Source organism: Syngnathus acus, chromosome 9 (assembly GCF_901709675.1).
Source record: "Syngnathus acus chromosome 9, fSynAcu1.2, whole genome shotgun sequence".
Classification (NCBI taxonomy): domain Eukaryota; kingdom Metazoa; phylum Chordata; class Actinopteri; order Syngnathiformes; family Syngnathidae; genus Syngnathus; species Syngnathus acus.
Genome location: NC_051094.1, coordinates 15,573,879 through 15,600,205, shown reverse-complemented (window position 1 = coordinate 15,600,205; position 26,327 = coordinate 15,573,879). Strand labels below are relative to the sequence as shown.

Here is a 26,327-nt window from a genome sequence, read left to right as displayed (position 1 = left end):
GCGAGAGAGAGCGGCCCATCAATTCATCCAATCAGTTCATCAGTGTCTGACACTCGGTGCATTAAGCCACAAAATGAATGAGGCTATAAATCATTCCTTTCTAGAAGAGGAAAGATTTGACCTTGCTCTGAAAGTGAGTGTGAGCCTTCCGGACTAATTCGGGGAGATAGATAACTGAAAGTTAGCGTGGATAGATTTACCCATACTTGTCTCTCGAGCAAGATCATGGATACACGTGGCTGAGGTTCCTCCACAGATTGTCCAGGTTCTACTGTGAGAAATGGTAATGCGGGAAGGGCTCAGCACAACAGTGCCACATCAGAGAAGCCATCTAAGTAGGATGCCTCTTAGACAACTTTTGGTGAGGTATTCTGAACATGTCCCACCAGAAGGAAAGGCCAGGGAAGACACTCTTCAGAAACTTGGTCTTCTCACTGACCTGGGAAATGCAGAACCTCCACACGGGGAGCTGGGTTAAGTGGCTAGGGAGAGGGAATTCAGGGTGGATGGATGAACGCATCAATAAAAGATTAGCTATGATTATTACTGATCTAATATACTTGTGGTTTAAAAGTGCATATCATTTTTGTCATGAGCAGTTACTGCACATTTTTACACAGTGCAATTCCTTGTAGATTAGTTTATCAAATGTCTAATTATAGGAGTTATTTGCAATTGTCTTTCAGAAAGAACCAAAGAAGGACATTGCCAAGCCCAAGTTGCCTTCATAAAGTTCATGCAGTTGACATATTGACATAATGATATGTTTGGCAGTCAGAGTGGCAAATTTCTTTTTAAAACACAAAAGGGTGTACTGTAGACAGGTGTTAAACGTCAAAATGTGGTCTTAGCTGCCTGTGTTCCACCCCTGATACTATGTTGGAAGCTGGCAAATGATTGCCTTTCTAGTATGACACACTGTTGTTTTGTACTTCTTAAGTGTTCTGTGGTTCTTTTTATGTTTTGTGATTGACTGGTGACCAGACCAAGATGTATCCAAAACCTACTTCCAGCATTTCTGTATAAATATATGGCTGCTTTCTCAAGCACACCTAAACATCTGTTTGCTTGCATATTTCACTGTTAGCCGGCGTGTCCGTGCTGTGACAAACGTCCACATAATGTCAGAGACCAGCTGAACACATACAAAACCAATCTGGCTTGCTGCCACCTTCGACCTGCAGTGAGAACCTCCACTAGGAGGATGTGAAGCACTGCTGCTAGGGCCACTCAAAACACTTCATCTATCAACTGGGAGGACAGGGTGGGGTTTCACCTTAATGTTGCGCCCCATCCAGTGGCAGCCTATTGATTTGAACTTTCTACATCTATCCACCATATATTATAGTGTTACCAGAATGTGTTTTTTTCACCTTTCGCCCTCGCCATTCAGATTTGATTGATTTACATTTAGATTGAATATTCGTCTGTTACAAACTTTGCAGAAATAGTGAAAGCTTTACTACTCCGCCGTTATCTTTGAGACAATGCAAAACCAGAGTTGTTGTTATTACTGCAAAAACATGTATTTGCATGGGAATAAGAAGCGGGGGTGGGGGTGTACTTGGGAATTACTTTACACCCTAGTGAAGACTGCTAAATTTGCCTTGTGGGGACTCACCAGAATAGTAAACAGAGGAATAACAACAAACATTGTGCACAATCAGCAATTAACTTGCCATTAATGAAACAATTGACATGAGCTCATTTCTAGTGAGCAATATCAAAGAGCGCACAGTAAAATAAGCAAGCTGCAAAGCTACATAGTAGCTCAAGAGAATAAATTAGAAATAAAAAATCAAGAACACCTCCCTCGCAGTTTCTCAATGTGATACAGATTGTTAGAATTCAACCGCAACACGTAGGGACTAACTGTTTTGACAACCGTGCCATAGTGCCACAGATTTTCCTGAATATATGCTTTTGTTTTCAAAGACAATGCTTTTCATCGCCCTTTTCCTGGGATTAAATAAAGTTTTTTTAATGTCATCTAACGCCAAATACAATTTGAGTATCGTTTTTATGTATTTGTTTGTACCGTACCCAACTCTCTGCAAACTCCCCAGTGGAGTTTCTGGTCTATTGGTTGATTACTTGTACTACTGTGAAATGCAAGGGCATATTGTGCTTTTTGCTCAGAGCTATAATCCAGATAAGAAATATTGATTGTTTTAAGAGGAAACTCTAAATTGTGGTATGTATCTGATTGATAGGCCTTTGCAGGTAAGTTTATGGTTCAAAAAAGCGATGGTAGATACTTTGTACTTTGTTTTCAAAATGCCTTTACTTATTTGTTTTTAAATGGCTTTAAAGGGTCAGTTGAGTGAGCTCAACATTGCCATCTATACAGAATGGCTTAATAAATCTACATTATATGTACTAAAAATGACGTCAGTACTAAAATTCACGCCACTCAAAGAATCTGTAGTAATTTTTAAAATCTTTTTTGGGATGAGATTCACGACACCCTGGCCTGCCCGCTCGGCTTCCTGTTTTCTTTTTCAGCTTGTGTTCTGTACTGTACGTCACAAAAGGGAGGCAAGCATTGTAATTCTGTTCTATTTACTTTTCTTTCCATGATTCCAGGCATGTTCTTCACATTAGCGTATGAGTTGATGTGCAATATTTGTAGCAAATTAGGCAAAAGCTGAACCTCCAGGAATGTTCAGATTGCACAGACTGTGACATAAGGCGGAAGTGTTTAAATTTATTTATGATTGTGTTGTATGGCTTTGTGTAGTGTTCTGTTTGTTCCATGGGTTGCATTTACTTACAGTCATAATTGGCGTCAGGGCAAAGAGCTCTTCCTCTGCTGCGAGTACCACAATTGAACTATTTTTATCATTTTTTTTAGTCAGACAGATAAAGTTTTTACCTACTTTACATGTTTTGGCTACTTCCTTTATAAGGCTACAGCCTTCCTCAAAAGCGTCACAAGATGGTGCACAATTGAAGTTGTGACCCGCAGGGGGGCCGAGGACTGGGACGTCTGAAAAATCTTGCTGTGCTGTTTACTGGTGTTTGTGTTTTGTTGCTGCAGTCCTTGCTTGCTTGTGAGAAGGGAACTGCAGATTCCACAAGATCGTCTCACTCAGCAGTGACCCAGTAACCTGTACCCCCAAAGAGGAGGTCCCCACCCTTTGCCTCTCATTAGACTGTGGTAGCAATCTCTTTTTTCTTTTCGTTTTGCAAATTTTGCTGTTTTATTGTCTCAATTTTTAGTGGTTTTAGCTCATTTACTTGGAATGAATGTCTCATCGGGCCTGAATCGGGAGACTAACATCAGCTTCATCCTAACAAAGGCCTCAGCAACTTCCTGCTGTTGCTGAGTAAGTCACGAGAGCTGTTGAGGCATTTCTATACAGCAGTCACTAATCAGTCCTATCTTTTTAAATCACAGTATAATTCAGTATAATATATGTCATAATTCCATAGTGGTATTTTACCAAGTTTACACATCTCTGTTGTACAGTAAGTATTAGTATGTTCATTATTGTATCTGTGTCTCTGCATTATTTGCAGAACTGATGTTGATCACAATTTCATACCACTAGACCAGTGGTTCTTAACCTGGGTTCGATTGATTCGGTCTCAGGGGTTTGGCAGAGCCTCCACTGCGGAGGTCCGAACACACCTGATTTATCGTGTAAATTTCTGATGACGCATGTCTGAACTGGTCTCGCAAAGGCAACAGCAGAGGTCACACTGATTTGCAGGTATGTAATTTGTTGCGCGTTCATGCATTGTGTTGGTTTTGGACTTTGAACAAGGTGATGTTCATGCACGGCTCATTTTGTGCACCAGGAAAAAACATCTATGTCTTGAATTTGAAAAAAAAAGTTTTATTTTTCACTAATAAGGGGTTCGGTTAATGCGCATATGAAGCTGGTGGGGTTTGGTACCTCCAAGAAGGTTAAGAACCACTGCACTAAACACTTTAAAGAGCTTAAATGTTCAATCAATTAAGCACGCTGCAAGTTTTGCACAAGTGTCATTTTATCACAATTACCACATTACTGCTCACATTACATTGTTTGACACCTGCCATTGTTTATATACTATGCCACACTAATTGCATATTCACAGTGCTTGAAGACTCTTAGTATTTGTGTTATGTCCTTAATGTTCATTTTGGTTTGTTGCTGTAATACAAAAGTAGATCAATCTAACAGAAAACAAATCTATTGTGTTGTATTTTTGAACATGCTTGTCCCAAAAAAGATTATTCTGATCTTGATATCGATGGTTGTGCTTTTCAATATACAAACAAAATGTCTTACTTCATTGATAAAGCTTTACTCCTAGTCTGTTAAAGATCTATTCATGTTTGCCAAGTTTGATGGTACAAAAGCTGATGGGGAAGGGAATGGGAACAGCACTAAACACTTATTAATGATAAAGGGACAACTCCGGTGGGCTTCAAGTCTGCTCTATTTATTCAAACAACCTGCCAGGCATGTTAAAGAGAATATACTATATTTGGATTTCCCCACTGTACTTAATTATAAAGTATCACCCCAAAAAATCTTGCAAATTACATTCAAACATGACAACCAGAAATAATACTGGGTTAATTACGTGAGTTACAAATTAAAAATTTGGGACCTATATCATCCACAGAATCAGCAACTAATTTGGGATGGGGAGATTTTAGAGGTCCAAACATAGATGAGAAACTTGCAGTCAACACAGCGTGATGACCACTTGGTCAATATCGTGACATCCAATACATGCAGTGTATTAAGAATTCTGCCTTTACAAAGATAAAATTGTACTGAGAGATGTGTTTCGAGGATGTGACTCTTCTGTGACCAGTTGAAATAATGAAAAAGACAACTCTTATTATGAGACCTGATGACCATTCACCAATATTAACACCTCTCTCAAAAAGGAGCATTATTACATTTATAAAACACAATTATTGTATTGAATATTATTGTATTTTGCAAGTGGTCATAATGCTGTGGTTTATATGCATGATGTAGTCATTTCAGCTATGCAGGTCAGAACAATTAAGATTTGCTGGAAGTGATTAAGAGGTGCTTTGCATGATGACATGAAACCAAAATGACATAAAACCAGTTGGGAACACTATTTTTGAGTTAGGTCTGACAACTATGTTTAATGAATTTTGGAGTGCAGAATTTTGTAAGTTTTTTAAGATTCCCCAATTAGTAACGCAAGCGCGATTAGTAAGTGGCTGACCAGGCCTTACGCTAACTGACCAGTGGTTTGGCGATCCTTTTTACAATGCGCTCTGTAATTAATTTTGGACAATTTATCACGGCACAGCTGAATATCTCTGAATACCGCAGCACAGTGATTGGGAAATATGGCACATGAAAATGTTCTTGGTGACCATCATTACCAAAAAGTGGCCTAATATTGCAATAATGAGGTCAACCACTACATAAAGACCATTAAAAGCTTTGAAAAAATGTCTCTGTTTAGATCTCCTGTCCAACCAGCTTGAGATAAGGAGCTCCAAGAGATCTTTCTTTCTGCATGCTAAAGGAGCGCAACATCAGCTCACATAAGATCCTTATCGCCTTGCCGTGAATGGTGGCATAGCTGAATGGATTGTGCAAACTCAGAAGCGTGTAATGAAGTATCTCAAGGACAAGGAACACGGTAAAGACGTCATAATTTCCTGTTGACCTACAGAAACACCCCACACAGCACCACAAGACCCCTCACCTGCTGAAGCCATCAGGAAAATGAATTGAAGCGACTCAATACATCAATTGAGACTGACAACCTACTCAGCATCTCAATCTTTAGAATATTAATATGCCTTTTACAAATTTGGTGCAAATACAGATACAGATCAATAGAGGGATTGAGACAGTCTACCCTCAGTCCTTCATTACACCAAATTGTCTTACCTGGTTGGGGGTGTTAAGTTAAAAAAAAATACGTTTGCAATATATTACCATCTGGGGGTCTTTGTGTCCCTGCTGTGTCTTATGTCATCATCAAATAGTTTTCACTCACAAAAAAAACAAATGTGAACGTTAACCAGGAATTTGAAGAGTAAATTAGTCAGATACTGAGGTTTAAATGTATATTATTGTGTATTATGAACCCTCGCCGTGACGCATGGCAAAAAAATGAAAGCCGTTTTTCCCAGAGATCATTGGCTGTCGGATAATATTTTGTACGACACTGCATTAACCGGACTTGAACTTTATTCTACACTTGGCTAGAATGCAGAACGGCAACTAAGCCAACCCAATGTAAATGACGCCAGTTTGCACTACCTGAGTGTACTTTATTAATACCTGACTCACTCACATAAGATGTGTTACACTGACACTGATCCCGCACGTCAAAATAACTTCATAAAAACAATACGGAACAATGGATGTTTTTTTATTTAATACGATCATGCCATACTGTGATCATACATCTCTCCATTAGCACAGGAAGCAATCCAAATATTGTATCCCCTTTTTACAAATCAGCATCCATGTTGCACATCTGAATGCCACCATCACAGCAGCCAGAAATTGTGAATGCTGAAGGGAGAAAGTGCAGCTCAAGGTTGCTTGCTGCTTTGCCTGTTCAGGATAATAATTACGCACTGCAAAAGTGCACTCTTTGAAACAGTAGCACAGGAATGTAATGGCTTCCATATGCGGGTTACACACATGTACAATTTTGCTCATTCAAAAAGAAGAACACATTGCTCTGCCATCAATCTTTTTAAGCTGTGGTCTTCTAAATGAATTCACGCTGCCTTAAACACACTGTTTACGATTAAAACGCATGTATATGGTGTGTACATGCTTTCTACAAATTCCTCTGCTGCGTGTGTTCTGGCATGGACATCTAATGCATGCATGTTCATGTTGCTTACACAAGTATGGTCCACAGAGAGGACAAGCTATAGCTTCTGTACCAGAAGCATATAATTATTGAGGCAGCTCTGAGAAGAGAGCAGATAGCCTGCTGGGTAATTGCCACTAAGCGTGTGAAAGGAAGTATGGCTCCTTTATTTTCAGCACTTATTCAAATGAATCAACTCAAGAAACCGAGTTCAAAAGACATACGTACTCTATGTACCGCATATCCTGCTGTGCGTTTTTCTGCCAGAAAAAAAGGATACTCTTAGACATGTTTGATAAATGATCTCTACATCTCCTGCTATATTCCAAGATAGTAGCGGTTGATTGATTGATTGATTATATTTAGTAATATAAGTCACATTACAAACAACCATTAACATAAAATAAAACCACATACACACACACAGAACTGTGTAGACACACACGCACGCACACACACACACACACACACATACACGCACACACACACACACACACAAAATGAAAAATAAAGGAAACAAAAACATCTGAGCAGGCAAACCCAAACAAGTAAATTAACCAGCAGGGATTGAAGTGGTCTAAGATGGTCAGGTTATTCCGTAATGACACTATTCTGCTACTACAAAAAAATATTTCCCAAGGTCCAATTTAGAACGTTTAACCTGGAGTTTGAATTACGACAAGGATGGCTAAACCTTTGTTTTAAGAGTACCCAGAGATGCCAGTCAGTCTACGAATGAATAAGCATTTAATTCAGTGTCTTGTTTTAAATTAGGGCACCAACACATAAATGTACCGTGTTTTCCGGACTATAAGGCGCACCTAAAAACCTAAAATTTTCTCAAAAGCCTACAGTGCGCCTTATAGTCCAGTGCGCCTTATATATGGACCAAATTCCTAAATTTAAACTGGCCCGAAGCATTGTGTCATAAAATAAATCATAAGTGGCCCGCTGAAGACTATGAATCATTAATCAAAAATACTATGGATTATTTTGTGATTATAAAGTAATTTGTTGCGTCTGAAGTTGAAATAAAAAAGATAAAATGGAGAATGATTTGATTTGGATTAAAAATCTGACATGATGCATTAATGGTGCGCCTTATAGTCCGGTGCGCCTTATATAAGGACAAAGTTTTAAAATGGGCCATTCATTGAAGGTGCGCCTTATAGTCCGGTGCGCCTTATAGTCCGGAAAATACGGTAATTGTGTCCGTGCAGAACATCACTCTTCACTGTCTTTCGGCCAGGGATGGGCAACTTAAATCATCAGTACTACTCGCGGGCCACATCCAGGTGGACTACACACTTCTTGTATGACGCAAATTTTATTTTAGAAATGGACAAAATATCTGATTATGTGCAAAATGTACACTCTTACATCATTTCATTTTTTATAATACAATTCTTAATGCACGTAGAAAATATCCACTATCCTTCAGTGAGCAACAAAGGGTTTGAAGAATAGGCTACAACAAAATAATTACATACTATCATTTTTTTTCCAGTGCAAAGGTTTCTCGCATAAAACCTATAATTCAAGGGCGGCACAAAACTGAACAAGAAACCAACATTAAGTGCAAGAACTCACTTTGTGCATTTTTTTCAAACAAAAATCAACTCATTCAAAATTGTAATATTTTTGGCTTAAAACAGTCTTGTGATTTTCTTACAGCCATCTTGTTGCTGGTGTGAAATTCAGTTACGTTTTGTGAATCTTCCAAATACTGCAAAAAATTGGACACATGCATGGTGGTAGGATCTTGTGTGGTGTGGCGCTCCATAGAGTTCCACGTGACGCCAAGATATGGGCCAAAAAAGTGCGTCACCAGGAACTCCTATCTTTATGACGTATGTTTATTCTCTGTTATTGTCTCTGATGTAAGTAAGAAACCGCAAATAAAAAACGATGGACAAGGCATAAAAGTTAGTTTAGCTATGACATATTTTGTTGGGTTGTCCCTCGGGCACCACATAAAACCCCTTTTGTGATGCTTTGCAGCAACCGATAGATGTTTGTCTATCTATCAAGGAAGCGACTATTACCGTATTTTCCGCCCTAAAAGGCGCACCTAAAAACCTAAAATTTTCTCAAAAGCCGACAGTGCGCCTTATAGGCCAGTACGCCTTATATATGGATCAACTGATGAATTTGTTGATCCATACTGGTTGTACACAGTGCTCTGCCAAAATGTTTCAGTACGTTTTAGTACGACTAGTAAATTACAAGGTCGCATCGCTTCCCAGCATTACGGCAACTGTAGTCAGGGGGCGTCACCGAATAGCTGTTGTACCCGCGAGGCTATTTCATGTCAAAATAGGCTGCTCTGTTAATGTTTCGAGTAAATCTACGGATCGATATGGAAGGGAAACATAGGTAAGTAGTACCAATGCGTTAGATCGAACTTTAGTCAGTTCCGATCATTTTATAGGAGATCGTTTGAGAAACGCGATTGTTTACACTTTGCTGAGGCTCATGGGAGATTGCGAGCTGAGGCTCGTGAGACTTTGCGGATGGCTAATGCTATTGCGATAGCTGCTATACGTACCAGGCTATTTCATGTCAAAATAGGCTGCTCTGTTAATGTTTCGAGTAAATCTACGGATCGATATGGAAGGGAAACATAGGTAAGTAGTACAAATGCGTTGGATCGAACTGTGGATGCATACCGCAACCCTAGTCAACCTCAGTTTGATGCAGTATAGCTTCTATTTTATGCGCCTTATAATCCGGTGCGCCTTATATATGGACAAAGTTTTAAAATGGGCCGTTCATTGAAGGTGCGCCTTATAACCCGGTGCGCCTTTTAGGGCGGAAAATACGGTATTTCATGCAGGCAGTCATGCAATTCTTCTTACCGGCCCAACATAATTGTGATAATTGTTTAACAATCCTATTGGATGACTGCTGGACTTGACATTGTTGGTACAAATGGAGGTCTACAGACATTTCACTCGGCTTTTTTTTCATGTGAAATTTTGTTAATCATTTCTCGACTCCTATCTCCCCCCCGCCCCTTGTTTTAAGGTTATAAATAAATGTATGTAAAATGACACGAGAACAGTGAAAGCCTGTGGGCGCACGTGTTTCTAAAAGACAACTGATACATGTAAAGCAAGGAAGAACTGTTAGCTTTTTGTACCTATTCAGCGTTTGTAACATGTCACGTTGTACAAATAACACAAATCAATCTGCCTTTTTCTATCAGTTGTGGCCTCTTCAAAGCATAACCAAGTAATTACAGCACAAGATGCTAAATACATGGGCACACACAACCAAATACGCACACACACACACGTACACACACAACTTTACACTAACACGTGCCTTGACAAGTCAGTAGAATCTGAAACATCCCTCAAGATCTCAGCAGTGGCAAATGTTAGTGAACTGGAAGACATAAGTTGCTATTTCATACCAGGAACAGAACAGTCGAACGGTAATTTTTTTGCATTTACCATCCTGATATTTTATGCAGATGAGTATTCTTTTATTATTAAGGCAGAACAAAAAAAAAACACTCTGTTCAGAGAGAATGTAAATGTTAATCAGGAAGTGGGTTGGGTGACTGTGAGTTTAGTGAATGTGAATAGTCAATTAACCAGTTAATGAGCTTTAAATGTTTATTATTACGAGTTACGTCTGCCGTTAGCCCTTCTCTCACATCATGACGCATGACAAAAACTGAAAGCTGTTTGCCCAAATGAGATCGTCAACCCAGGTTTAGGTTGCCACTGGTGGTTTTGTATGGCAGCGCAATAACTGACTTGGATTGATTTTCCCTTTGGCTACAATGCAGTGTGGGATCCTGGTGGAAGCAAGTCTTTTTAAACAAAACTTTTTAGCATTATTGCAGATTTTTTTGAATTGTGACAGCTTGCGTGCGACTGACGGATGTGTATGTGGGATGTGTGTATGGAGAGTGCGGATGTGCGTGAAGAAATGGTCTGGCGGAAGAGGCCTAGTTGATTGAGTGCGGTTGTGAACATGGGGCAGATAAAAACTGCCAAGAGACTATTTCCCAGTGGTGTGTATTGTTGGGCCATTGGGCTTACCCGTTAATGAAATGCGATGATGTCCGCAACTCCGGCCTTGGAGAAAAATCTCCCTTGCGTCCCCCGACTACAGTTTGGCGCCAAGCAGAACTGGATAACATCAATGAATGTGAGGCTCTTTAAGGCTCAATGGCAGCCACTGTATGGTGTAGATATTAAGATGCAATCCACCATTTGTATCAAATTGGATTTCTTATCTGACTTTTTTGTTTTCCCACACAGAGGGACAATGGACGAAATGGTGACATCCTTTTCAGTAATGAGGATGGACGGGTGGCGGAGGGCCGATAAATAAGATTGAATAAGGATGGGCAAATGAGGACTCATGGTTGCCCATTTCATGGACGAAGGACAGAGGACGAACTAACAAAATTTCTTGCCTTTCTCTGTTGGAAGGAAATGCTTTTGAGACTGCTTTTCTGACATATTATGGAAATGGGGTTAGGAAATCGTTGACTCTGTACATAATAACACAACCTCAAAAATATGTCTGCTGCATGTACTAGTACACAGATCTGCACACTAATTTGCACTTTTACTTCGATCACTCGCTGATGAACTGTCAGCTTCATGCGGGAAAACATAATCCATGCCATCTTTGTAGGGGCTTTAAAGTTTGCCGTACTATTTATAGGTTCATGGCTCAAGTGCAGCCACTAGTTCTGTACTTAGTTGACATCTGTACTTGCCACAGGTAAAGCAGTACGTATATGCGTGCAGGTAGCACGAGACAAGACAACTCCAGCGAAAAATTAAGTAATTAGTAAGACAAAACATAGCATTCTATAATTCTTGGTCCATGGGATAATTTAACACAAGAGAACTGTTTTAAATTTAGGCTATCCTGACAAATATTTAGGATATCAAAGCTCTGGCCGTCAGACGCAAAGCCATACATGTTTATATCATTGAGTATAAATCTATGTGGGAATTAGAATATGTGGAGATTTAGTTTAAACCATGTTATGGTCATTAAAAATGCTGATTTGAAGCACATGATACCGCTCGACATTTTAGAGTCCCTGGAAGCCAAAAAGAAAACTGTGAGGTCTTGGCAGCTCTGCCATATTTGTTTTGCTTCTTCATGTAAGTGGAGTCGGTGCCACAAACAAATCAAATATGACTTGAACTGAATATGAGACGGAACTGTGGCTGTCCTTAAGGTCGAAACAGGCTGAGTATAAGTCTGGTGGATCCACGGATTAGATGCTGGAAATATACAGCTTGCTTCGGGCGCTGGCAACCCACGCTACGACACTGAGTGGACACATCCAGACATTTTGACTTACCGGTATTTCCAGGCATAGGATGTTCAAGCAAAATATCTGTGCCTCTGTAAATCAATGTTAGACGAACACGGACTGCAGAAAAGCAAGGCAAGAGCCTACTTGTGTCAGTGTGTCAATCAATATTCTACCGCTCATGCCGAGACTGCAAACAGGGCTAGTAAACCAGAAAACTGCAACTAAATTGGGTATAGCATGAAGCCGGCAGGGGGTTGCTAAATCCAAATATTTTCAGGAGTTGATGTTGGCAAACTCAGCCTGCTGTGGCTTTGCTGCCTTGCGGTGTGATCCCATCCCACTGGGCCAAAGCAAAATTCAAAAGCATAAACTTGGGCAAACTTCGAGCAGACCACACAGAATACAAAATACACCTTCTCCTTCAAGGACCCTAAATAATTCTGCAGCATCCCTTAATGACGTGTGTCTAATTGAGGTAAAGTTATGCATCGGATAGTTTGAATATCACTTTAAAAACTGGCAATATAAGCATATACCTTGCCTTTTCATCAGTCTAAGGTTTGTATACTGTTCCTGTTTGGTGATTGACAAGCCCTTCTGTTTCACCACTCCCATTGCAAGTGTGAGTGGCTCAATCTGTGACATATATGAATAAAGCCTTTACATTAGGTTATGGCCTGAGTCCTTGGATTGAATAGATAGAGACCTGTGGTTTCCTCACAGGGATTTCAACTTCTTTCCCCTTCAACTAGCATATACACAATCAGGCAAGTGCCTGTCGAGAAGTGATACAAAGAGCTTAGTGTGTGAATGTGTAGGTGAAGAAAAGAGTGACAGGAACGATGTTTATACAGTAGGTCTGTCAAACCAAACACAGACACCAAGACTCCTGGCTTAACAGATGGTAAAAAGACCTTACAGTACGGCTTTTCTGGAGATTTCTGTCATGTCGCAACAGTGGATTTCATAGTTTTAGTTGGATTAAGGGAATGCAGACTTAGTGATTAGTTGCATTTGAGTCATGACATAACAAAACCACAGTGTGACCGGAGGCAAGTGAAAAATCACTCTCAATTGCGTTTCAGTGTTTACACTACTGAAGAAAATGCAAAACATTTGATAAAAAAAAAACAAAAAACAATTACGAGAGAGAGTATCGTTTAAATTCAGTCAAATCAGGACTGAGACAATGTTGTAGGTGGCTCGTCGCTCCAAAAGAAAAAAAACATACTGGTGGTTGAAATCAACCCCGTGGGGCCTTTTCCATGTAGCCATATACACATTTCCTCACCAGCTGGTTCACTTGAACTTATATTTCAATGCCTGGTTTTGATCTACTTTGACTAAACATAGAAGTCATGTGTGCTCCTGCTAATTCAAAACACGTTTGGCTTGCAATTTGTACCTTTTTGTCTCATAAACTCACGTGAACCCTAAAATCCATCATTCGACTACAATTTAAAGGAGTGGATGGAAGTGGCAGAATTACATTGTTAAGGGCACTGAGCCATGGGCTGATTGAGGGTTTCTACACAGACGCTGTGATGACATGTCACACCAAAGCTTGGATTGATCACACAGCTGCTTTGCTGTGCTGTCCATCCGCCTGCACCATCTGTTTAAAGCCCCTATCTCGAGCAATTCCCCATTATTGGGAAAGCATTTTTTAAAGTTGAAATATTGTCCAATATTGTTACCATTCTCATCACATGCCAACATAATTCTTTTTCTACTCATCTTGAAAACAAGAAAGGTGATGGAATTTTCACCCAACAATGACCTTCTTTGACATACAGATAGCCTACATATTTTTTTATTTAGCTTTATCAGAGGAACTACCAGTCTGGACAGTTTATATACACATACATTTAAGTGATATTTTCTATTGCTAGATGATAACTGCTCAATGCTGTTATTGTGTTTATGTTTTTGTAGTAACGCCAAGGTAAACATTTGATTTCAGTGTAGTGGTCTTTGGAGTACTTATTTAATTACAAGCTATTGCCTCTCTGGGAACCTGACCATATAATGCAATATAAGAGTGCCATGGAGCTGCACCATATGCTGGGTGATAAAAAAGATTATTGAGCCATTGGATATTTGAGACCTGGGAAAATCTCAATTAGTTTACATCTTTATCACTGGAATATAAACAGTTATTTTTATGTGGTCCTTTTGACCTTTGTTGGCTGGATTCCCAAATGAATGCTTAAAAACTGCTGAGATTTTCGGAACGGATTCAAAATGTGAAAAAAGTCTTGAACGCTTTCCGGAGGGCTAAGTTTACCTAATGATTTTCTCAGCCCAAACGTTTCTTTGCAAGAAAAGCATGAGATCAGAGAAGATAAATGTACCGTCAATGGCTATTAAAATGTTATGACACAAACTCCAATGAACTCAATACATTTTATCAGGAGAAATCCATCCATCCATCCATCCATCCATCCATCCATCCATCCATCCATCCATCCATCCATCCATCCATCCATCCATCCATCCATCCATCCATCCATCCATCCATCCATCCATCCACCCCTCCCCCTTTACGTGGATAGACTTCCCTCAGCCAACATTTTTACAGGCTTGTTATAAGGATGGCGTCATAAAACCTATTATTGGGTGATTCGCTCTTTGTAATGTTTTCCTGGGGATTGTAAAAGTGTATTTTTGATTGAATTAAAACATGAATCAACGCAATGATCTAAACAGTTTATTCTGTTCCCCATGTTTTCTATCCTGTGACTACAAAGGTCTACTGTGCCCTGCCTCACACCAATCAGCTAAGACAGGCGAGATAGACTAGGTATAAATATAGTATATTATACAATGTGACCGACAGGTAACCTTTCTCGGGTGCACGTTACACCTTGATGACTTTAGTACTCATGAGTAGCAGTTATGCTGTAGAATTCATGACCAGTCACTCAAATAACTGCCTTTGTAAGTGATACCTCCTCAGAGTGTGGAGATGTATTACAAGAAAATGACCAGTAACAGACTCTACTGTAAAAGTACCTGCAGTCCATAAACACCCAGGCTTTAGATGAGGTCTGTCTTGAGGGGTGCTGTAAATCATATTATAAGAATCTGAGGTTAGAATGCAGAAATTGGGGGTTTACCCCCTGCCTGTGGCAGTGATACATACACTTTATTATATTACGTGAAGACCTGCATGAAAACAATGTGCATGTTTTCCACCAACAGTAGCTAAGTTTACCTATGAATGTATTTTTAGATGAAATTCAACCTAGACTAATGGAATCAATTATTTAAATTTGGATGCTGATGAAGCATGCAGTTGGGGTTGAGACACAGGTGTCAAACTCAAGGCCCGGGGGCAGATACGGCCCGCCACATCCTTTTATGTGGCCCGCGAAGACAAATTGTGCATCAAATTCGTGTGTCATTACTAGAATTGGAAATTGTCTTCATTTTTAAGAATATCTTTTTTTTTTAAATATTTGACCAGTTTTTACTCGTCTGATTTGAAAATGAGTTATTTGTCAGTTTGTTTTGTAGCTTTTACCGTATATAATATGAGGTGCTCATACATACATTTATTTGGGTTGACAATCATAATGGCCCTCCGAAAGAAGCTATGACTACAATGCGGCCCGCGAAAAAAATTAGTTTGTCACCCCTGGGTTGAGACATCAATGCATGCGTTGTTTCAGTATCAACACTAAATTTTTCTCATGAGTTTATTGTCTGGTTAAAAGATATCACAGTGTTGACTTTTGAGACTGTCTGAATGCAAATAGTATGTGTATAATCCCTGCCCTCTTTATACTGTCTATGGCCTTAACCATTACGCCAATTACAAGTGGTTATTAGGATAATGAGATCAATTTATGAAGCCCCTCAACTGTATTTTAGAAAGAGTGAAACAAACAACAATATCTGTTTGGATAGTGGAAGAGAAGCCACAGTGAGCGTAATGACAGCAAACAGCAGGTGGGTTGGCAGGTTGCTCTGACACACCAGGCTACTGGCATTGCAGCCTACCATATGACCTTCAACACATCATCATTTGGCCATTAACCAGGCTGAGCGGGAGAAGGGCAGCGTTTTAACTGCTACTTAGTGAGAGTGCACTGTGGAGCCAAGTCTGCTCACTGACACCAAGTTTGGTATTAAGTGCATCACATTGTACTTTGTTACATAATACTGTAATTCTTTCATATAAGCCAACAAAAAAGGGATATTTAACAAATGAAAAATCAGAAAATGAATAGATTTGATTAAAAAAAAAAAAAAATCTGCATGCATTCTGGAACGCAATGAAACTTGGTTTGACAGTAGTGCTTCTCAAATTTTGTCCCAGTTACAGATTTGGATCAATCTTAAAATCTTATTGTGAATTTTTTTATGAATGATTGATGTTATTTTGTCAGGAAAATGTATTTTTAATAGAACTGATATACAAATATAAAAACATAATTAATAAAAAAATGTATTTAAAAAAAAAAAAAAAACAGTGTGTTGATTTAATTTTATCTGATGGACTGTCATCAATAGGTGAATGAGGAAGCAGTGAGAAGCCCTTTGAGAACAAAAAAGTGCTAGACAAGTACATTTACCATTTCATTAAGGAGTTGCACAAAATAAAATCATTTAAATACCAATAATTTATTTAGGTAGACTATATTATCCATCCATCCATCCATCCATCCATCCATCCATCCATCCATCCATCCATACATCCATCCATCCATTAACTGCCTCTCTTCACAAGGGTCACGGGCGTGCTGGAGCCTATCCCAGCTGACTTTGGCAGTAGGCGGGGTACACCCTGAGCTGGTTATTGACTCAAAATGTATAAATCCAGATCATTCTGTGTGCAACCACTTGAGAAAAAAAAAATTGTGTGTAAAAAAGAGTGTAATAAAAAACGGAATACAACACACCAGTTTTAACATTACCATATTTTCCACACCATGAGGCGCAGACTCAATTGCGGGGTCTATTTTGTATGTAATCCACAAATAGGGCATACTGTATTATAGGGCGCATTACTATTACGTTTTGTGTGGCGGAAATTTTGGAATTCGGTCCACACAAAAGATGCACCTTATGAAAAGGCGTACCTTCGTTTTTTGAGAAAATTAAAGGCTTTTACGTGTGCTTTATGATGCTGCAAATATTGTAATTTACACTCTGCTGTGTATTTTCCTTTTCCCGTATGTTATCAACACTAATTGAAAGCTAGTAAATCTATGAAACCACGTTTAACTCTTAACTGACTGATATAAAAGTTGTTGTGATTTTCTGTGGCACAAACCAGAAAAGTCTTGCCCTGAAAAAGACCATTAAAAGGATATAGCTCTAACTTGAACAGTAAACGTCTCTTCAAGAGTGTGTCACCCTGCAGCTGGGAAGTGCTGTTCTAGAGTGATGGGAGTCTGAATAATGCGGCCAATTGTTCTGTGTGAATGAGAAGGAGTTGGCACCAATTGGGTTCTTCTGGCAGACTATCCTGAGGCAGAGTGCCACCTTCTCTTTGGGGGAGCAAGGAGGGCGGAAAAAGTGATGAGAAACAGAGTCTTCCTTCAGAGAAATACAAGAGAAAGGGGGCAAGGAGAATTCATTCATTCCAACACTCTCAGGGTTTCAGTATTTGCTGACAGGAAAATAAAATCCCCACAAAGGAACTAAAAGCAGGCTGAAGCCGTGGCGTGGTCAGCTCTTTCGATCAAAAGCGGGCCTTTAGAACGGCTTGTGCGGCTGGAAAAATGGTCAAAGAGAAGAATGGCAAGGTGTTTTTCCACTCACTAATACTAAAATAAATGCCAACAGAAACTGACTGACTGTAGTAAGTTAAAGTCTCGTTAATGCTGAGTCCAGCTAGAGCTGCAGGTTTTGCCAGCTCCCACTGCCAAAATGCCAACAAAATTGCTTGGATGATTCACGAATACGTTGAGATTATGGGTTACACAAGGCTGGGCTTAGCCTGAAAGGACTTTTTGACTTTCTTCAGAGGAAATCCCTCTTTAGAGCAAATCATGGAAACATGTTACTAAAACAGGGAGACTACCGGTCTCCTAACTAGGTCACTAGATCAAGTCAAGCGAGAATCAGGAAGCAAGAGATGGCTGAATGCAGCGCCACAAACCACTCAGCCGCGCCAACCCCCAACACACACACACACACACACACCATAGGAGATCTTGTTAAGAGGTGTTACAGAAAACGATGAGGGGAAATAGTTGCTAAACCAAGCCCAATGGCTAATTTAAAACATCTGCACTCAATGACGTGCACTGCATGACACACACTAGCCAACTTTGGGTAGCAGAACCGTCCTTGATGTCACTACACAATTTGTTGTTAAAATCATCTTGAAAAAGTGGAACTATTAAAGCAGACTGAAAATGCCCTTTCTTTCTTAGAGGTCAGGAATCTCAAGTCACTGCAATATCAACATACCTTGCAAACATACCCCCTAAGACCAGATGACATCAGAACAATCTGCTTAGGCTCTTAAGTGATTTCAGACAATGGCTGTGGCATCATTGTTGGTTTTTTTTTCTATGAGAAGGTCCTTTATTTAGTAACTGTTTCTTCTTCTTGATTATTATTATTAGTTAAGAGGCCCTCGGTTTAAATCTCAGCTCAGGCCGTGTGGCGTTTCTTCCTGTACTGCGTGGCAATGCCACTTCCCTCCCGCATTCCACAAACATGCGTGGTCGGTTGACTGAAGACTTAATTGCCAATTGACTGTGGTTGATTGTCACTAGATCCCCTGCAATTGAAGGCTGACCATGCAGTCCCCCATTTTCCTTGACCAAAAATGCACAAAAATCATGTGGATAAATAAATAAAATCTCTTAACACACAACAATGTCCACGAGCAAATCTGACTGTACTTATTTATAATATACCCTCTCACGCACACCCAGACATATTTTTTACTACAAATAGAATACATCATTACACTGTTAAGTTAATGTGCAGTTAATGGACTTTTTAACCAGATATTTACCAACTTGTTTAAGAGCAGTGATGGGTTTATTAACGTGTGCTTCATTTTTCATACTTTTGTATTATTAATATATATACAACAATAATTATAATAACCATACCAGAGAGCGAAGCTGTTCTCATGTCGGGCTGCTGAGTTTCACGTTCATGTAGTTAGACTTGTCATCCATTGGTTTGGAGTGTGGTTTAATGATTTTCATAATGGGTTATTAGGTCTCAAAGAGTCAAAAGGGCTTTCTTCAGAAACCTTGAAGTCTGCCAACGACAAGGATTGTCATAGTCATTTGTGGCTATGGAAGATTTTTGTTGTATCCTGGAAAATACTTCCACCTCCACTAATGGTGTAACCAGAAATGTTTGCATCATGGAATAAGCAGAATTTCCTTAGAGCTTGACCCCAAATAGTCTTTGGATTTGACTACTGCAGTAGGTCTCGTAGTTTGCTATATTGTATGTTAATAATCTATTATATTTATTATATGATTATTTTCTAAGTTCAAGTTCCACACAGAATAATACAATGACAGTCCCCCTAGATGAATGTATGTAGTTATTCCATCAGCCTTCAGTTTACCGGAAGCCTGACTGAGATCAAAGTTGGGTTGATGGAAAGCAGAGCTTAGAATTTAGGCTCTATCCTCTAAAGACGTAAGCATATGCGTGCTGTCTGCTGAGCCAATATCATCACCCCCAAGGCCACCTACCCTTAAGTGGAGCAGAGCCTGAAGGCATGCAAGGGTAACGTGTGTATGGCAAGGCACTCCAATCAACTGGCTGCGAGGGCCTGGCACTGCTGAATCGCCATGGTTTCCTCTGCCTGAAGCTATTTCCCAAGCTTTGTTGTGCCCGTTATCTTTGGTTGCAGATAATCCTGTATTTGCTGCGTGGATCACAGCTGCTTTGCCAGGAGTCTACCACCAGCTCAGTATGAATGTTAAACTCATTACATATTCAAAAGGAAACTAAATCTCCTGCATATCTCGTTGCTTGAGGGGCGTGTGCATGAGTGCTTGCCCATGAATGTGTGTGTCTGTGTGCATGTGTGCAGAGCTTTGGTCTACTCCATTTTCAAACTGGCTAGGCTACTGTTTTCAACGCATGTTTCATCTTCCGCTCTATCCTTACTTCTGATTGCCACAGGAAACAGATTGACCCCAAACTTTAGTTAGTCTGTTTATTGTTGATTGGATAGTTGTAACATAGCAACGCAAATAGGAATATACAGATGTTTCTGTTGTCCTTGGAAACACTGGAGACATTGTGTCGAGATGTGAACCAAATATGAGGTGTGTTCAAAACAGTTCCAGGACTGCTGTAAAATATATTTCAACTCAAAACAACAAACTACAAGTTTTTTCCCTTCCAAGTAATCCTCCTGGTTTCTCACTCACTTTCTCAAGTTCTTGCAGAATCCTCTGATGCTCCCTCCGGTCGGCCGTCCTGATGTCATTCACTTCTTCAAACCTTCACATGCCCCTTTGATCTTGGGAAAGAGGGGAAAAGTCACAAGAAGCAAGGTTGGGTTAGTAGGGGAATTGTTCCAACACAATGATGTTCTCAGCCAGGAACTGTCAGATGCTCAGGAAATTGTGAGCAGGCGTGTCATGGTGAACCAGGGTGTTGTCCTGACACAACTCTCGCCTTTCCTAGGACACCGAAATAACCAAAGGCAAAATGTTCGCTTTGTTAAAGTGCTGGTTGATCATCTGGCACACAATGAAAGAAAAACACTTGTTTGTGTTTGATATATGCATTGTGTCCCCAGTCCTGTAACTTTTGAGACACACTATCATATAGGAGATAACTGATTTCATAGGGATACTAAATCCAGTTTGCTGTAATTTCAAAACAATATTTTCTACTGATCAATTTTCAATTCATATTAATTATTGTTTAAAGTGCCACCCCTCCTCCCCGAAAGCTTTTCTGTAGGTTGATTCTGGCATGTGGAAACAAACACATTTCTTCTCAACCTATATTTGTGTCCTTGTTAATCATCTGGGCGGCATGGTTGGGCACTGGTTATCAAGTCCACCTCACAGTTCAGAGGTACGGGGTTTGATACCGACTCGGGCCATCCTGTGTGAAGTTTTCACACATTCCAAAAGCATTCATGGTAGGCTGTTTGACCGCTCCAAAAATGGATGGATGGATGGATGGATGGATGGATGGATGGATGGATGGATGGATGGATGGATGGATGGACGGTTATGATTTTTATTGTTCTGGAGAACTCCTTGGGCTCATACACTTAGGCATAAGAACTGGTGCACGCTGCCAGCCTCATTTACTGTGCTTGGGCATTTGACAGAGCACGCATTGCCATGCTGAGAGGTTCGGCAAACCAAGGGCAATTTCTTTTGTGTCCCTGGCACACCTGACAATTGGGTGGCTAACATAGACTAAACTTTAGACCAGCTGGAAGGAGGTCTAAGTTGTGGCGCAGGCGGTGTAACATGGATGGTGGATTTAATCAAGATGCAGGAAGACATTCTGAGCCTCATGGATATGTGTGGTGCATGTAATGGTATTACATTCACAAAAATAACAAGATCATGCATCGAGCCCTCTGAATCATTGTCGAACTCAGGTCACTGAACTCTATCATTATTATCATCTTTCATATATTTTTAAAACCTGGTGGGCAAAATGGTATTCACTCACTATTAATTAAAATGATGCGTGGATGACCAGTGATGTGCGTGTGTGTGAGGAGTGAAGATTCTTAAACGTGCCAGGGAGGTTCGTCTTTCCACATTGGCCCTCTATGCTCTTTAACAGAGCAGTGAGCATTTTATTTTTGTTTTATTAATTATGTCAAATCATTGTTGCTTTAGTCACTTCATTGCACTAACTTTCCAGGAAAGAAACATATGACACAAGAATGGCCCTTAGTTCTGTTGGGCTGATCACATTTCTCTTGATTGACGTCAATGGTACCCATCTGTGGTGGCACGAAAATCCAAGAAAACCATTGAAAAGGCGTAACCCTTGCGATGACTGAATCTTTTAAATGGTGAAGCTGTTGTTTGTCCAACGACTGTTGAAGTGTAATTAAAAACGTGAAAAATATACTGCAGCATATAAAGCATATAAAAATAATGGTTACTGGATGCAGTTAATAAAAAGTCTTGGATATATGTTTTCTAAATTAAAAAAGAATCCAGCCCTAACTGGAAGAAGATGATCCCGTCTAAGTATACGAAAAACATTCCACTTTGAGGAAAAGTTAAAAAATGAGAGCTTGTGAAAACTAAGCTGTAACTGTAATAGGCACACTTCAAAATGTTCATGTTCTACCATAAAAATGATATATGCAATTTATTACTAAACTAGGCATTTGGTTATATTCAGAGACTCAAGATCTGGTAAATCTAGTAAAGCACTGAAACCACAATGAGATCTTTAATGATTATTGTAGCATATAACATGTATGGGCAAGCCCATGCTATATGTTGCATGTGTAATCACATCATATTCAATCCCTACTGAGTGTAGGGTTAGGGTTAGCTCCAGTCTGGATTTCTAATACAGTGGACTGATACGCACTAAGTGGTATGTCGAGCTAAGTGTTCTTGTTGCTAATCTAATGCGTTTGTTGGCATGAATGGTTCAGCCAGTGTCTGTTGATCTAACAGCAAGTCCTCACCTCCACAGCCCCCCTAATCCTGTCCCCAGACAGACTGATGCCAGATCAGCTGACTTCAGGCCGGAGGGACCCCTGTCTCAACAAAAAACGGTGATGCTGCCCACTAATCAAAGGATTACCCCCAAAAGTTACAGCTCTAAAATGCATTTGTGAATGTGTGTCATGTTACTTTCCTGCTTTTCCTTTATGTCATGAAGCGAAATGATGAGTTGGAATCTAATTTATGTAGTATCTGGCCTCCTTACCAAAAGAGTATACCATCGATATCTGGATATGGTCTCTAACTCAATGAATTGTGTTTATTTTGAACACCCAAATAGCGTTGGATTTCACTATTCAGTTGTTACAAGGTCTCATATAACGCCTTGCCCTTGCACAAATTATCAGACTCACCAACCCACAATTTAGCTACTGTTCAGTGTATTATACTTCATTATACATCAGTAGAATGATATCCATATTTATCGTCACCATGATCATCTTAAACAGAGCTGCTGATCAAAAAACTCCAAAGAAGGACTTATGGAGGACTTTCCTCAGGGAAGATTTGACATAAAGGTTTTAAGAATCTTTGGTGAGGTTCTTGAAGCTTCTGCAAACACTCCCCTTTAAAATTAATTCAAAAGTGAGGATACAAATGAAAAAAGTATTATCCTTAATCTCACATCACTATCATTGTGAATTGGTTCTAAACTCACAGTGTTTGAACACGGTCGCATTCCGCTGATGCTCAAGCATCGTCAAAACACAAACACACAAAGCGCTCTCTACCATAAGCTCAATTTCACCTTCTGACCTTTGGTATTTACAGGTACTCAATGGAAACGTAGCAATGCCGAGACTGTGTTGGCTCAAGAAAAATGATTGCGTGATCAGAATAAAATTATGTCTGGCGCCGCCACGTTGCTTGAAATCAATCCATTACCACGACACTTCATCTAGTCACAATGTGTTTTTCCTATTGCTATTTCGATCATTCGCCGATATTTCCAAGCACTTGAAATCTAAATCGTAAAGGTTGCACATTTGCTCTTTCTACTTTTCAGTTGAATAAACTTGACATGGAACACTTTAATATCTATTGTTTTTTCCACTGAGTTTCGAAATAGGTCAAATCCAAAGTGGTTTTTCACACATTGCGTGGGATTCACCGCCACTCCTGTGCATGCTCAGAATCTCTATCAGGTACTCTTCAAAGGGGCCCGCCCCCCACTTTTGCCCCTAGTTCAATATCAGCCCAATTCCCTCAGCACATCATCCTCCTGCCACCCTCACATTATTGTACATCATTCATTGTCCTATTACAATCAAGACAGATCTATACTAAGGAGGATCAATGTCTGTTCTGCAAACTCACAAAGCAAGACATTCTGATAGAATGCCGGTTAGAGCTACAAAAATAGTCTGTATCTGTTACAGCTGCTCAGCGCAAGTCAGCCAGAAATAAGGGGGGGGGGGCAGGGAGGCTTTGATTACACTACAAAGTCTTTTATAAATGCACTTGGGTCAATACAAGGCAAACTTGGATCGATGGTGCGCCTGAATCAACAGCCTTGAGGGTTTGTCAACTTGATGAGATTCAGAGGAAAGTGGGTTGATGAGTAAACATGACAGCATCAATATTACATGAGATTGAGCAGCCAACAATTTCTTTCTTTAATGTCTGTGAGAGATCTGGGTCGAATCCTCTTAATACTCCGCATGCATGAAAAACTCTTATTTTCACGGATTATGCTACATTAAAAGGAAACATTTAAAGTGTCAAGCACAAATGAGACAAATTATTCTAGGAAAGCAAAGCAAAGCAAACGTATTGTGTATTTCTGGTAGAAATAACCACCCTCTATCAAATAGTATTATCAACTGTATTATCAAATTGTATTATCAAATTATAAAACGAAACAATTTCAGATTTATATGTCACAAATGAGCAGTTCTTAATAAAACACTACAAATGATTGACCCCTCTGGATCCCGAAGGTGAAGCAAGAAGATGTCTACCTTGTTTATTGGGAGTCAGGGCACTCCAGTGCCATAGTCAGTGCTGTAGCTGCAGGGTTCTTGTGTTTCCCCAGAGAACCGAAGCAGATGTCAGCACAGACACCTGCTCTGGCTCAGCCTCCTTCAATGGCCCGGGTGTCGGGGGTCGCTGCCCTGCCCCAAATTATACCCATCCCTCAGCCCCCTCACATGCTTTTGTCTTAAGCACCGCAGCGGATTTATGCTCTCATTAATACTTTTCCAAATATTTCTCAGCGGTTGCATGATCAAATCAGTACATGACAATGGGAATTAAAGCTGTTGACTTTTGTGCAAAGATGTTCCTTAAGCATTTGTGTTTAAAACAAATTGTAAATTACTATGATAGCTTTTATAAAAGAAATTGAATTAGTGATAAGCAGGAAAAAAAAATCTAAGAAGCTTACAGTCTCTTACCAAGGGACTACACCCAGGCTGGAAGGGGGTGTACGCATGTGGTGGTGGTAGTTGACCATCTGTTTGGGATGTTAACAGTGGGCTCAAATCAACGCCTATATGATTGATTGACAGTTGGGCAATCCAATCTCTGCTGTTGGAGGAGACACAGAGCAAGGATCATCAGCGACGAATCAGGAAGCCTTAACAAGAGCAAATAATGCCAAATGTTGTTTAACTTGCTTGTGGTCTTATGCAGGTTCCTCCTTTAATCAGGCCCTGCTCAGCTAAGGCATGAGGAACGCTGACCTACATTCGTCTTCATCAGAACGACAGATGTCCCCCGGTGTCTTTGCTGCAGAGTAGTAGTATGTACTGAGTCTTTAATGATTACTGCGGCACGCCATGCGGCTCAAGTATTCACAGCTTCCACAGCAGGAAACTAAATATGTGCTGATGTGCTTTATTAAGCTCAAAAACGATATCTTGCACGGAAACAACTGGGCCACACTTTTTGACATGGGTGTCCTCTTACCATTCCAGTATTGACCAATGTACGAACAAGAATCAATTTTGTTTTGAAACATACTGTGTGTGACTTGAGGTATCAGTAAACTTCAGATTCCATGTCAGCTCTCAACCCATCAGATTATAGAGCAGATGTGCTTTTTTCATGGCAAAGCAAGACTTTGATAAGAAATATGAGGCTATCAGACAATGGGCAATATAATATATATATATATATATTTTGCATTCATTCGATTTTGTTGTTGTGGGCAATCTAAATAATAATGAATTTTTTTTTACTCCTTTTGTTTGGCGCGCCTTTTATCCCTGCGGGCTTCGGTAGCTTGAGCCCTCCTTATTGTTTCGGTCACAGATTTACACACTTCATAAGTTAGCCCACCATGACTACGGCTAAAGACAGCAAAACGTTTGTTTCCAACAAAAGTGTTGTCAGTAGTTTGGAATTGGTTTGGATTTGCGGCGCTGCATGCAGCCAAGTTTGTTTAAAGCACATTGCAACGAAAGGCAGGAGCACAATGAATTTAATACAGTTTCTAAAACTTAGGCATCCAGCCATGCTTTCCTAGGAGAATAAGACTGCAATGCAACAATCAACAAACTCCCGCTAGAAAACAGCTTACTATGGAG

The 26,327-nt window shown here is 39.9% G+C and overlaps 1 protein-coding gene across 3 annotated transcripts in view; it reads right to left on the bottom strand.

Annotated features, from left to right (window-relative positions):
• tnc (tenascin C) overlaps nt 1-24,914 on the bottom strand; it is a 77,369-nt gene extending 52,455 nt beyond the window's left edge. For all 3 annotated transcript variants that reach the window (XM_037258237.1, XM_037258238.1, XM_037258239.1), the window contains exons 1-2: nt 24,759-24,914; nt 20,500-20,591 (exon numbers count right to left, since the gene is read on the bottom strand). The gene's annotated coding sequence lies outside the window, so the exon portion shown is untranslated. The remainder of the gene's footprint in view (nt 1-20,499; nt 20,592-24,758) is intronic.
• Nucleotides 24,915-26,327: the final 1,413 nt, after the last annotated feature.